We start from the raw sequence: 15247 nt of genomic DNA, 5'->3' as shown, positions 1-15247 counted from the left end.
GAGTTGAATATGGCGTCCGTGGAGCGGGTCCGGTGCAGTGGACGAAGGCTTCGGCGGGCGCGTTATACAGTGCTTTCGGTGAGGCGGATCTGTTGCGGCGGACGAGGGCTTGTATGAAGGGCCAGCGAAGGGGCGGACGAGGGAGTCAGTGAAGGGCTTACGCTGTGGTGGACGAGGGCGCCGGTTAAGCAGATCCGGTGCGGTGGACCATGATGGCGGTCAAGGAGATCTGGAGCGGTGGACAAGCCAGTCGCTGAAGCGGCTCCGGTGAAGTGGTGAGTTGGCAGTTGGGGGTTCCAAGGTGCGGAAGGTAGATCCGGCGGGGTGTGAGGTCCACCGCTGCAGCTGAGGACTAGATTCGGCGGCTTGCCGTGGAGGGGGGGTCGGGGAGGGGAAGGGGAGGGGCTCTGGGGAAGAATGTTGGGGGCAAAGAGGGGAAAACAATGGAGTTACCAAAGCAGCCCTTTTCCGTTCATGTGGCAGGGGTAAAACAGGAATATCGCAGGGCTAAACTTTCGGGCGCGTGATATTTCGATGTGGAGGGGCTCTCGGGAAGTTTGAAAGCTTTTGGTGCCTAAAATTATAAGTATTCTGCTCTCGTACGGCCGACTATGATATCATGGCCGGCAATTTTTTTGTTTTGCACGCAAAAAAATGTGCAAGTTTTGAAAATCAATGTCTCCAACTCGAAACTTAGATTGTCCATTCAATTCAAATATGGATCATTGAGCTACTACAAGCAAATACCATCATACGGTCCAATTCAAATGAAATTCCAAATGTGTTTATCCTAAATATGATGACAAAAGCAAAAATGTGTATGTGTATGAATAAAGTGGATGATTATAAAGTTTGAACATGCCCGTATGTGTATATCTCTAGGTTTGATATATGAATTTGAAATCACGGAATCCTGGCTTAAAAATGTACCTCCTTTTAAATGAATTACAAAAGCTAATGATGGAGTCGAATTCCAAAATTCCAATCTTAGGTTTGTAATTCTAGTACATCAAGCTATATCACGCATGTTCAAAAGTATCGTTATCTCATAGTACAAACCGTGAAACAAATTGATCAACCATGAGTGCTCAATATCTCAATTACGCTAAAGTCCCTCAAATATAGACACCTCACTCTTTATCTGAAGTCAACCCCCCCCCCCACCACACACACACACACATAGAGAAGTCGTTCTCTCCCCCAAACACCAACACACGAACACATTAACATCCCTCTCTCTTGTAAAGTCCGGACCCCAACATAGGTCTCTATCACTTTGTCTCTCGGGCATGCACACATCTCTTCCCTCACTCTCTAGGTCTCCCGCTATCTCTCTTACCTAAGCACACGCACTATGTAGAGTGTATATTTCCCATACACACGAAACGTCTCCCCCAAACGTCTATCTCCCTAGTCATGTGATTCTCGCGCACTCACCTCACACACCACCCCCACTGCAAACAAGCACACTTTGTCTCCTTGTGCACCACTCTCCTCTTTCAATCTCTCCCACATGCGGACCCGCCCCAGCTCCTTCCCTGTATACATATATGTCGTGACTCTTTGCATAGCTCCCTAATGTATAATCGTTCTCGATTTCACAAATTGTTCTCTACACCATCTATTCTAGATCTCTCATGAAGTCCCTATCACACACACGATGACTCGCTTCCCTTGCGTCTCCGTTCATAGGACAATTTCGGACAACATCAACATTGTCTCCCTATCTATACGCAATTTATGGACACAAACGACCCCTCTCGCCCCCTCTCTTCCTCTCTCTCTCTCTCTCCGTCGCTAGCTCTCTCTTTCTCTCGCTCTCACACCCCTCTCCCACACACACACTCGATGTCTCTTCCAAATAGTCTGCTCCCCCCGCCCGCACCCGTGCTATCTCGCTACTACACATGTCACACCATTCCCCCTTCCCTTATACTAGGTTTACATCATCAGTGGTCTCTCTACTCCACATACACTCTCTCCCTCTCGCACACAAATGTGTGCACAAACACACACAGACACGCACAAACACCCATTTATTTGGATCCTCATCTCTCCTCATGTCCGCATGTGTATCTCACATACTCACTCTCTAATTATGTATATGTGTCTCGACGTTACACAACACAAAGCCCCATGTACATGTCTCTCTCTATCCTCCACACACATAGACACAAAGAATCTATTATCATTGCCTCAGTCTCTAACATATCACACACGCACACTGTCTCTCTCTCTCTCTCGCAAACACGCTCAACAAGGGTTTCCCCGTGAATAACTTACCGTCTATTCATCAACAGTCGTGGCAGTACGGCGAACATGAGACGTGAAAAAGAATAAATCTACACGTGCTTAGACCACCTAGTATGACTACTAGGACTAGAGCAAGCCAAAAAGCAAGCCGCTGTCACCCCCTCCTTGTCGGAGACGGTAAAATCTTTGTTTTACACAGTCGAGAAGTCATTGTGCTAAGGCCCCACATGCCGAGGCGTTGAATAGAATGTAGATGCTAGTTTTATAAAAAAAAATGCATCTTGATGTTCCGTGCAATGCACGGATCTTGCTAGTACTCCTACACAGGACTAAGTTGGTGATGCTGGTGTGTCTGCCATCCGTCGTTTCTAACCATTAGATCTACATCTAACGATTGTGAGGTAAGTTGTTGCCTTTTCTCACCAACATCCCACTTGTCTACCAATTTGCAGAAAAACCCATAATTAGTATCGTAAAACCAACCACATCCCTCCCTGACCTCACCAAAACAGCCCAAGGAATATATTCTAATTGAAACATAATATATCTCTAGTGACATATGTATATCAAAATTAGAGTGTTTTGTACCAAGTTTGTGAATAAGTATTATTCTAATTATGATTCGTTGCAACGGACATGAACATTGCTAGTATTTCCAACCATGCATTTTTTTCCTAGTATTCCATAGTTTCGAGTTTTCCATCAAGATATTAGTCACTCATGGTTGATATTTACTTTCAATCATGTACACATATGCACTATGTAACTAGCCTTGCTTATTGGCTTCCAAAGCTTAACTTTCACTCCTACTTACAATATGTAGAGTATTTAACAAAAAACTACCACTTTCAACCAGCCCTAGGAAGAATCTATTGTACAAAAATAGCAAAAACATACCCAAAATTTCTTAATCCACGCCAAAAACTACCTAGTACTCCTACCGATTAGGTTCGTTTAAACCCATTTATGACAGGGTTGGCCCACACGTCCGTGTTGAGAGGCAGCTTAAACCAACACATTTTGTTTGACCGTTGACACGAGGGACCCACATCTGACCTTCTATCCTGTTATTCCCCCTCAAATCATTATTTTTCCTGAACATTACTTCAAACAGTACTGATGCGTGTTCGTCGGTGGCGCTGGTGATGAGCGAGTTGGCCGCCGCTCCATCGGACGGGCCGGACGCCGCGCTGGCCTCCGCACGGGTTGGCAGGCTGGCCCGAGCGTGACTCACGAGCGAGCAAGCCACCGCGCTGGCCTTCGCTCGAGCCAGATGGTTGGCCTTAGCGCGGCGCGCGCGAGCAAGCCGCCGCGCTGCCGTGCCAATCTAGCTAGCAAACCTTGCAGACAAGCAGCTGGACGGAGCTATCTTGGCTAGCTAGCGGCCGCGAGCGCCGGACGGAGCTGGCATCCGGGCTGCCGCAACATGGGCTCCGCACCGCCGGCGGTTTTGACCTCACCTTCTGCCGCCGGCGGTAGCTGTGTCCCATGGCCGAGGATGACTAGGTGGACGGGCCGGAGGTAGGAGGTCACTCGAGGATTTTTGTTGGTAAGAGCATGTACAATGGTTGATAAGGTAGTCTTATCTTAAGTCTGCCACGTATGCAAGTGGTAGTAGTTTCTTGGCATTTTAGTGGTTTCTTGCATTATTAGAGCAAGTACAATAGAGCTAAGTCAGCGGGCTATAAGAAATAAACTAGTATATTTATGCTTAGTTGGAGGAAAGAGAAGAGGAGAGAGAAGGTAGTGGGCTCTTCGTGAAGAGCCAGCTCTAGCACGTGCTCCTAGGCACTTTGTGAGAATGAGAAGTGGGCCACATCATAAAAAAGTAGTACACTCTTTCGATCTATTATTGTACATGTTGGTTATAAGATGGGTTGTAGATGACATGGCACTGGCTTATAGCCAGCAAGTTGCTATACTATTAACCATTAGGGGTTTCTTGTAAGGAACAATGTACGTACCACTAGCGACAAAAGGCAATTCTAGGTTGCGTTGTACTCCAACGAGTACTACTAGTGGTCGCGGGAGTGTATACCTCGTTTTGTGGGTTCGATCCCGGTCGAGTGCACGGCGGCCTTTAAAAAAAATAGTACTACTACACTTCGCTGCGAGCCAATATTTTACAATGGTAGTTTGAGTTTTGAAGTCAAACGGACGTGCGGCCTCACAATCTGGGTGCACTGGACAGCCTAGCCACATGAACAGGTTTTCCTTCCCAGCATCCCGTGGCTCGCGTGCTCGCCCTAGCCGCACCTCGCTTGCAGCTTCCAGCTAGTAGCATATTTAAACTAGCGCCTCCCAATTAAGCCCGAGGAGCCAGAAAAGCCTGGCGGGGCATTGGGAACTGTGCAATATGGCTCTGTACGTAAAGTGCTCTACTACTACTCCGTAGCTTGTGGCGTTGCACGCATGGACTTCACTCCATTATCGGCTCTACTATAAAAGAAATTCCTCTTGACGTGTTTTTTTGAAACGGAGGCAAAAGCTTTGCTTCCTCTCATTCATAAAGAAGGAACTACTAACAAAGTTCGATGAGATCCATTACACCTCCACAAATGGAAGCGAAAAGCCTAGTCTCGCTGTATCAAATAACTCCAATGTTCTGCCCCCGCAGTAACCCTCGCTGATAAACAGGCAGCTAGTGTGTGCGTGAGAGGAGCGGCTGAGTAGGCCAGCTACGTGAGAGGAGCGGCTGAGTAGGCCAGCTACGTGAGAGGAGCGGCTGAATAGAGCACCGAGAGTACCCACTAGGCCACTACGCAGGTGTACTTCCCCTTCATTGATAGTACAACGATGGTTCTAGAGAACAGTAGTACCCTCCACTTCGAACTGTAGCTCCTTGGCCCTGAGATTCAAGAGTTCAAAACTGGTGCACTATACTAGACTAGACTAGAAGTACAGTACATCGCACTACTAGTTGAGAAAAGTAGTACTAGTACTGCTCTAGTACGAGTACGTACTCCTTCGTCACATAATGTAAGACATTTTTTGACACTAGTTGGCGTGTACAAAAAATGGCAAAAACATACCCAAAATTTCTTAATCCACGCCAAAAACTACTACCTAGTGCCAAATTTTTTTACTAGTGCTATTATTTACAGTATAATGCAATCCCATAATGTTCCATAATGCTAGTACTAGTAGTAAATAATAGCCTCTCCCCTTCGCTGAGGAACGATCTACAGTTGGAAGGGACGAGGCCCTGCGGTTACTACGCTCTTATCTCCTCCTCGCCAGTTCCCCTTCCCCCGAAGAGAAGGCAGTTCGTCGCTGCACCCATGGATTCGCCAGGCGGTTCTCCTCCTCGTCGGGGCTGGGAGACCTTGGACGATGATCCTCTGGGAGAAATCGCACGCCGCTCCGACGTCCTCACCGCCGCAAGACTCGGTGCTTCCTGCACCAACCATTTCAAGACGCTGCTTAAACAGGCTTGGGAAAAGGCCATGCTTCTTGGTCTTCCATGCGTCCTCGAGGAGAAGGTTCTTCTATGGGACAATCCTTCGAACAGTCCACCGCTCCCTAGCCATGGTTGCACGTTGACTCCGCTAGAGTTGCCGACGTTGAGAGGTAGTCGGATTTTGTCCGCTGAGCAGGTCAGTAATGGAGTTTGATCATGTAGTACTTAGTTATTCCATTTCCATCCCGTAATTTCTCCGCTGCCCACCGTCTTATATATAGGTCTGGGTCGGTGCCAATGAAGATTGGCTTGCATACCTCTGGCCGGATACCACCATCATTTTGCACAACATCCACAGCAGTGCGGCCGTTCCGGTAGACCCCTTCTCCACCATTGGGATCGGCCTTCCGGACTGGCTGGGCTTGAATATGTATGATGATGCCTACATGAGATTGAAGAAGATAGCAATTGCGGACCCGCCGACAAAGCGACGCCGCTACGACGATTACTATCTCATCGCGGTGTTCGACATAAGGATTGCCATCAATGCAAGAGGCAGTAACGGCAGAGGCTGGCGCATGTTGGCGGCGGCAGATTTGTACCCCTACACGTTCGAAGACGCCATGCACCATCTAGGCCGCATCTTCGCGGTGACAAGCCAGGGGACTTGTTTCATCTGGTTGCCATCCTACGGTACGGGAGATTACAAACGGAATGCACAAACCATCATTTGCATCCCTAATGGTACTCCATTATTTTGCAGGGACCAGTCATCCCCCGATCAAAATAAGATCGCCGATCCTGAATGTGCATTTGCATCCACGATTCGGTCTAACCTGGAACCTTGTAGCTGACTTTGGCATATTGGGATCAACTATCTTAGTAGTCGTTACCCATGGTACCACTGATGTGCAACATGGTCACACTATCTACCATGATTGGACCGTCACCATCTACCCAGGTATTCCATTTTTTAACCCTCTCGCCTTCTCTTTCATTGTTGTACTAGTAGTATACTTTGTAGTACTAGTAGGAGTAGTTTTTACCTTGGAGGACGCGTATAGCTAGCTAGGCCCTTGAAGACTTGAACCCACTAGCTGCCACCATTTTTGTTTTTCCATGTCTTACTTTCTCATCCATGTAGCCAAGAGTGGCTATATATAATAAGCCAGTTATTTTACTTCCTCTATACCGGAGTAGTACTATTTGCTGCACAGTATTACTGACCGCCATATTTGAGCACAACATTATTATGCATGGACCTTGACTATGTATGTCACCATGTGTCCAGATCTGGGATGCCGCGTGTACCAGATGAACGGCGCCGAGTTCGACCCCCGTGATGCTACGTGGGTGCCGAGGAACACTCTTGGAGAGTACTCGCTTTTCATCGGGGACAGCTACCCCATTGTGAAGCGGATGCCACCTTCTGTGCACGACACGGAAGGCCTGCTGTTCATGAAGCATGGTTGTGTCTTCAGTGCGCACCGCCGGATGAACGTCATGCTGGGACACGCTATCCCTGATTTATGCCGCTTCAGCTTGGATGAGTCTCCATCGTGTGGAACCGGACTAGAAAGCTGCGACAATGATTCTCGTTGCCCGCCGCTATGGATCGTGCCATCCATGAAGAACACCTGGGACTGGAACCTGGAGGAGGACATGTAGCCCATCTATAACGTGTAAGTGGAGTACGGTAATTGTGAACGGTAGCGCTGTGAATATATGTAGACTAGTCGTGCACAAATTTATCACATGAATTAGAGATGAACTTGTGTGGCATACTGGCATTTGTCCTTTAGAATTTATTACTAGTAAATGTGTTATGTGTACGTGCAACTTGTGTGGTTGTTGCACGGGCTCCAACACGCTCTTTGAGAAAAAAGGTGGCACAGCTTTGGATATACGTGACGTGGCGGCATCATACAGTAGCATCGTTCGCTATAGTTGTAGTACACTCCTACTAGGACGACAAATCCTATAAAACCTTGCGCTTGGCTCTTTGCCTCTTCGGGAGGTTCAATAGTTCGTACTCGTGTGAACCTTGCACTTGGCTCTTCGCCTCTTCGGAAGGTCCAACAATGATGATACTACAGTACAATATGCTTCTGGCAATCTGACATCGATTGAACTGCTGCACGTCCACCGCGAGGGCGAGGGCGAGGGAGAGGGAGAGGGAGAGGGAGAGGGCGCTGTAGTCAAAACCCTCTCCTCGTCCTGCGAACCACCGCGCGCGTGGGCGAGGGAGAGGCGTAGTAAGCAAGTTTCTCCTCGTTCGGCGAGTTGACGGGACACATCAAAGCAGTACTAGTACTAGTAGTAGTAGTCCATACTGCGTCCTTTCCGATTAATATGGCTTAATTTGAAACAAGAAAAATACACTGGCGGTCAACGTATGTAACAATACGCTCTTTACGGTCACTACATATAGTTTTGCGGCGATTATACGATCACTAGCTCATCGTAGAGCACCGTATTGCACCCTACTGACCGCCCACATAGTCGACGTGGCACTTTGTTGTCTGGTTAAATTGTCACCTGGTTTCTGGGTCCCACCTATCAGTTGGCAGAGCAAAGAAATCAGTTAAACAAAATTTTACGCAGGCGCGACACGAGTCCAACCCTTGCGCGCGAACCGCCCTGGCTGTGTATGTGAGTGCATGCACGTGTCCTCCTTCGGTCTTCCAACAAAGAGTGTACATCGTCTATAAAACAAAGAGTGTAGTACATGATGTACATCTACACTTCCAATGCATTTAGCCTTTAATCTAAATCGATATTGATTGACTAATGCACCAACTTGTGCTGTAGGTATAGGCTACATGTCTATCCTTAATTACAGCATGCAATGGCCTTCATTTAATCTTCTTATCTCAATGGTCGCATGCACACATAAGTCTGCTACTTTTGGGCGTTAGTTATGCCCTAGTCAATGTGTAAATCTCTAAATGTACAGTCTTTCACGGACGTAGGGAGTAGGTTGAGCACTTGAGCGTGAGCGTGTGTGTTGCGTCGTGTGCTGTGTGCCGCATGGGTGCGTGAGTGTTGCGTGCGTCCATGTGTACGTGTGAGTGTTGCATGTTGCATGCATGCATGGGGCTTACTCCCTCCCATTGACATGTTCATATTTCAAGCTTCCTCTGTTCCCTCCATATGGTGATACTCCCTCTGTTCCCAAATAGTACGGAGTAAAAGCCTCCCTTTGTTCCCAAATACAGAGTATTTGTCTTTCTACAAATTTCAACAAGTGACTAGGTACAGAGCAAAATGAGTGAAGTGAGCGTAGAGGCATAGGGATACTGTAGAAAGGAAGTCCTCGCGATCCATTATTCCCCATCTCGGTTAGAGAGAACTATTCAACTAGTCTTCGCAGTGAAGTGACAATACACGCTGCAGCAGATGGGACACGTAATTAATAAGCTGAACCAGCGTGTTGGTGTTACTAAATCAGCCTTACCCAGTACTGCCATCATGTTTGCCAGTAGAGCACGCTTCCGCAAATATGCCTACGCACCTCTGTCCTCCATTAATTGACATATGGGCCCTGTTGTGGTAGACCCACATGTCATCGGTGTAACTATTTACACTCCGAAGGACGGTATATCCTGGTAGTAGTACTAGTAGAATTGAGATTGAATGCACTTTCTTCCCCATCTTCCACTCTTCTTCCTCCTCTCTTCCCCATCGTCGGCCGCACACCATTTACCCCCACTCACTGCTCGCCCACCCGCGCCATCTTCCTTGGTAGCTTGCGCGTACCATATCCCCCCGCTCACTGCTCGGCCACACGAGGAGAAGCTTCTTCGCTCGCCCGCCCGAATCCACTTCCCCGCTGGCTCGCAGGCACCGAAAACCCCAATGGCAGAACCGACTGACACGCAGAGCCGCGATTGGAATTCCCTCCCCGATGTTCTCTTGGAGCAGATCTGTAGTCATATGGACCTACTCAGCACCGTCCGTCTGGCCGCATGCTCGGTGTCGTTGTACCGTCTACTCGTCTGCAACCGGCCGGCTCTTTTCAAGACACCCTGCTTGCTGATGCCCGATCCTCGCAGGTGGCCCAGACACCGACTTGACGATCCTACGGAGGTTGCCGTGGTTCCCCTTGACATGCTACCACTACCCGTCCACCTGTCCTTCATGCGCGGCCACTACTGGGCGGCCATGAAGGCCAACTGGATCGTCCTCATCCACCACACCGGTAGTGCGTGGCATCTCGTAGATATCTACACCCAGCGAGAGATCACCCTTCCATCGTTGGATACCGCCGCCATCAAGCCTCGCGGCCCGCCGGACACTCCCGCCTACTACGCACGAGACGCGTCAAGCTTTTGGCTCGACCTCTGTTTGCAGAAAGTTGTAATCTGCGAAGTGCCCACACCATCAGAAGACTACATGGATTACAAGCTCATTGCCTTGTTCAACATGGGATTAGTCTATCTGGAATCCGGTCGCCATACATGGTTATGGCTCATCATCAATCCTGTTGAGGCAACATTTCTGTCTGATGCTATAGTGCACGATGGCATCGTTTACGCGGTCGATGCACAGATTGGCTGCCTATACTGGTGGAATCTATCGTCGTGTAATTGTTCTATCTCATCTCATCTTTACCTTAGGAATATGACTGCATGTTCATTTGTTACAAATTTAGATTGCATAGCATGTCTATAACCACATCATTGCTATATGTTCCTCTCATTTCCTAGATTTTTATGACCACACATGTTATTGTTAGAGTTGATATGAGAATAATTGGCATCTAATGATTGTTAGAATACATATTATGAGCATAACATCATGATTGCTATATGTTACTCTCGTTTACAAGATTTTTATAACAACGCATGTTATTGCTTAGAGTTGATATGAGAACAGTAGTAGTAAGTGCTATGGTAGAATATGAGTAGGCGTTGTCATAGCTGTTTTCCTCTCATTGTTACATGATGTTTGAACCATGACATATTGCTAGAATATGAAAGCCATTGGCTTATTTTTTTAAACTTGGGGTATGATTATGACCACGGCATTGCAATTCTATGTCTATGATATGTGTCACCGTTATAATAATCTTAATTCCACACATACTCTGAACATGATTGTTTATTTTTGTCGTTTTGGTCTGCAATTTGAATTGTTGCAGCAGACGCAAATGCGCTGGCCTTCATGATTCCAGGACCTGGAATCATACCAGCCGATGGGTGGTGGTTTATCGCTCGTTCAGCTGACGACGGTCATTTGATGCTCATTCGCACGTACCAAATTGACCAAACCATTACATCAAACCACATGCAGTACAATGAGTGGGGCATTGATGGCTATGGTTGCTTCGTGTTCGAGAAAGATCCAGCTCCGTTGGGCCAGGCGTATTCAACTGGAGGCGGGTTTACAGCCTCGGCAACCACTCCTTGTTCCTCGGGCTCAATTATCCGATCATCCAACCAATCATCGATCATATCACCGGCGATGATTACTGTGCTATGCAACTTCCATTCGTGAGGGGGGCTGTGTTTACACATCATACCATGGGTTTCATGAATCACCATATCCAGAGATTCGTCGACACAGCTTATTGCCAGATAATCTTCAGTGTGTGAAAGGCATCAAGCTTCCATGCGATGGATGGCTTTTGCAAACCCGACATGCGGCGATGTGGTTCATGCCAACAGAAAATATGCACAACTTGATTCGTGCTTTTATCTAGACTGAGCCATGTATTCTGCTGCTATAGCATGACCCTCTTTTGTTGGATATTATGTACTGTTGTTAGTTTGAAGCACTCCTCTGGTTTGAAGGATAGATACCTTCCTGGGATCAAGTGCATCCTAACTCACCTGCGTAGGATGTACTGATAATGATGATGGAGATGCTGTGCAGAAGCCATATGTATATATATATATATATCAGTTAGGCTTCAAGTGCGTACTTGTTAGGTAAACCTATGTATAAATTGTGACACTAAGTACGACTAGTAAGTAGTACAGTAGCAGTACTAGTATACGTCGGTCAAATTATTCATCATGTCCACACATTGAATTGACGTGACAACACGTTGCGCGTGAGGTGACACAAGAATCCCGACGGTGTGTTCGGGTATTCTGGACTTCAGATTTGGAGTACCACTTATCTGTCGATATCTTTCATCATTCACTTAAAACAGTCGATTGATCATACATTGAGTACCATATAACTGGAATTACCGATGCAAGTCGAAGAAGGATTGGCCGGTGCTGCCGGCTGGCGTCAAGTTCGATCCCACGGATCAGGAGCTGATCAAGCACCTTGAGGCCAAAGTGAGTGCTGACAGCGCGAGATTTCAGTCTCTCATCGATTTGTTCATGCCAAGAGTAAAAAGATTATAAGTTAGTTTGGTATTGGTAGTTGTACTACCTTGTCGTCCGCAAGTTGGTATTGTTGTTAATGATCTTTTGGTATGAACTTGCATTTGCTTCCAACCATCATGCCGAGGGTCGACGTGGATATAAAGCTGAATCATTTGTTTCGAAACAAATTTTCAGGCACCTGATTTTTATTTGATGGGTAGCATAAGCACCCGCCATTCGAATTCCCAGTTCTCCAATTTTTTCGAAACAAGTGCATGCACTTATTATCACGATAAAAAACAATATCCGTGTTGCATCCCAGTTATCAGTCTGTACTTGCAGAATTCTCTCGTTTATTGAGCACGTATATTGTTTTTTCAGGTCGAGCAAGTTTCAACTGGGTTGTAGACTGCCCAGGGTTGGTTTTGTTTTTAACAGGCCCAGCCCATGACGACAACGGGGCACAAAGATCCAGCAGGTATCTACTGGCCTCTGGCCCGCCAGCGTTAGTTATATTTTGTCTTACAACATCCGCAGGCAGTTTTTTTACTGAATCAAACACACAACCCAGTTCTATTTTCCTCTTGAAACGCATGTCCTACATCCGTTTTATAATCTCTACCTATAGTTTTACTAGTTCATATACACGTATCATTATATTGAAAACACATAAAATTCCCTTTTCATATTTACATCCTTATTTTTGCTGTTTTTTCCCAGCCAGCGCTGATTTTTTTACCACTGGTTTTCCCTTAAACCAACTCAATTGTCCCACGTCTTATTTGCTTACAAAAACAAAACGATTTTTTGGCAAATCAATAAGTTCTTAAAAAATGTTTATCATTTCGGGATTACAACAGTTCGGACTCCACCGAAATATGCAAAATAAGGTTGAACTTTTTTACCGTGGTCCTGGGCAGAAAATGGGCTGTAATAAATTACTTAAGAATTAGCAAATGGGCTGCAAATTATAAAAATAGCAAATGGGCTTTATGTTGTCTGCCACAGATTTGGAGGCTGACTTGTGGGCCTACTAAGTGCATGCGTACACAAGGTTTCTCAAAAAAGAAACTTAGTCAACAATCGACTCTACCAGCGTCAGACCGTTAGATGTCAATCTAACGACAATCGTGCTTCTTCAGTCTCTGATCTTCCTGCCCCAGCCGCCCAAACCAGCGCCGTCGAAACCGCCTGCTCCCGCCTCCCGTGGCCGGCAGTGCTGCCGGGCAGGCCTCATGGCCCCATCATACTCGCATCCCTGGCCTGTCTATCCCTCTACTCACCCACACCTCCTGTTATTTTCCGGTGACGACAGCCGAACCAGTCAACCCTCGTACTCTCCACCGCGTGGGCAGCCACTGCCGTGTCTTCCCCGGCTCCGTGTCGTTCCCTTCGTAGGCCTCGCCGTCGTCCACCGCCCTGGTGCTCTCGGTGCGGCGTGCTCAACGATGTCCATCCAACGGCCGTAGTGCTTCTTCAACCTCTGGTCTTCTTGCCCCAGCCGCCCAAAGCAGCGACGGTCGTGCCGCATGCTCCTGCTTCCCGTGGCCGGTTGTGCTGCCGGTGGTGCTCTCGGCGCGGCGTGGTCAATGTGGTCAACGACCGACTCCCATCGGAAGAGTACTGTACGTGGAGAGGCTGACAGCTGGGTCCACGGCAGCCGCAAGGAAGTGCCTCCTTATTACGCGCAAAATAATTATGCCTCCACCTGACAGCAGGGACCCACCGGACGGGCCACCAGTATTTCGCGAAAAAAATGTTTCCCCCCTCACTGCTGGGACCCACCGGACGGGCCACCTATTTTGCGAAAAAAATGTTTGCCCCTGACTGCTGGGACCCACCGGACGGACCACCATATTTCGTGAAAAAAAGTTCCCCCCGCTGTCAGCTCGGACCCACCGGAAGTGCCTCCTTATTACGCACAGAAAAATGAATACTACCCCTGCTAGCTGGGACCCACCATGGTGGGAGGCTGACTTGTGGGCCTACTAAGTTGATGAGGACGGACGGCTTTGTCAACTTAGTCAATATGAACGATTCTAGCTCCAGTGACCGTACGATGTGCATCCAACGGCCGTAGTGCTTCTTCAACCTCTGGTCTTCTTGCTCCAGCCGCCCAAAGCAGCGCCGGCCGTGCCGCATGCTCCTGCCTCCCGTGGCCGGCTGTGCTACCGCGGAGGCCTCACCGCCTCCTACTATTCCCACCGCTGGCCAGGCCATGCGGCGACGGCAGCCTCACACCGCAGCCGAACCAGTGAACCCTCGTACTCCTCTCCGCGCGGGCTTCCACTGCTGCGTCTTCCCCGGCTCCATGTCGTCTCCTTCCTAGGCCTCGCCGTCGTCCACCGCCGTGGTGCTCTCCGCACGGCGTGGTCAACGTGGTCAAGGAACGACTTCCATCGGAAGAGTACTGTACGTGGAGAGGCTAACAGCTGGGTCCACAGCCACAGCCCAGTTTTTTTCTGATTTGCCAAGTAAGTCGCTTTGTCAGGCCTGTTGGGCTACAAATCTTTCAAGACGAGGAGAGCTTTCATTCGGCTGGCCGAGAAAATGGCCCATCAGTAATGAGAAATGGGTTGTACATTTTTAAAACACATCAAACCGGCAATTAGTTTCAAATATCTTTTTTTCATTTCGAGATTTGAAATTACATTAATTTTTATGCGTGGAGAATTTGTTGGATTTTATATTGATATACATTTATTTTTAAAATCAGTTTGAATGTGAGTCGAAATTTCGGGATTAAAAATAGTTCGGACCGCACCGAAATATGCAAAATTTCGTATAATTTTTTAACCGTGGCCACAATATGGGCTGTAATGCTAACAAAAAGAATATGGGCTCCAAAAAACCTTAATAATTAGCAAATGGGCTGTAAATTATTAGAAATAATGGCAGATGGGCGGTATGCTGTTTTCCACAGATTTGATGCTTTCCAAAAAAAAGGTTGACGCACAAGCAGTGACTGTTGGATGGCCATCCAACGGCCGTCGTGCTTCTTCAATCTCTGCTCTTCCTGCTCCAGCCGCTCAAACAAGCGCCGGCGGGACTGCCTGCTCCCTCCTCCCCGCGGCCGGCTCTGCTGCCGCGCAGGCCTCACCGCCCCACCGTACTCCCATCGCTGGCCTAGCCATCCCTCTACTCACCCACACCCGCTGTTATTCTCCGGCGACGGCAGACGAACCAGTAAACCCTCGTACAGTCGTACTCCCCTCCGCGTGGGAAACAACTGCCGAGTCTTCCCTGCCTCCGTGTCGTTCCCTTCCTAGGC

The sequence above is a fragment of the Aegilops tauschii genome, chromosome 2 (genome assembly GCF_002575655.3).
Source record: "Aegilops tauschii subsp. strangulata cultivar AL8/78 chromosome 2, Aet v6.0, whole genome shotgun sequence".
Taxonomy (NCBI): Eukaryota; Viridiplantae; Streptophyta; class Magnoliopsida; order Poales; family Poaceae; genus Aegilops; species Aegilops tauschii.
Note: the sequence above shows the minus strand (reverse complement) of the source record.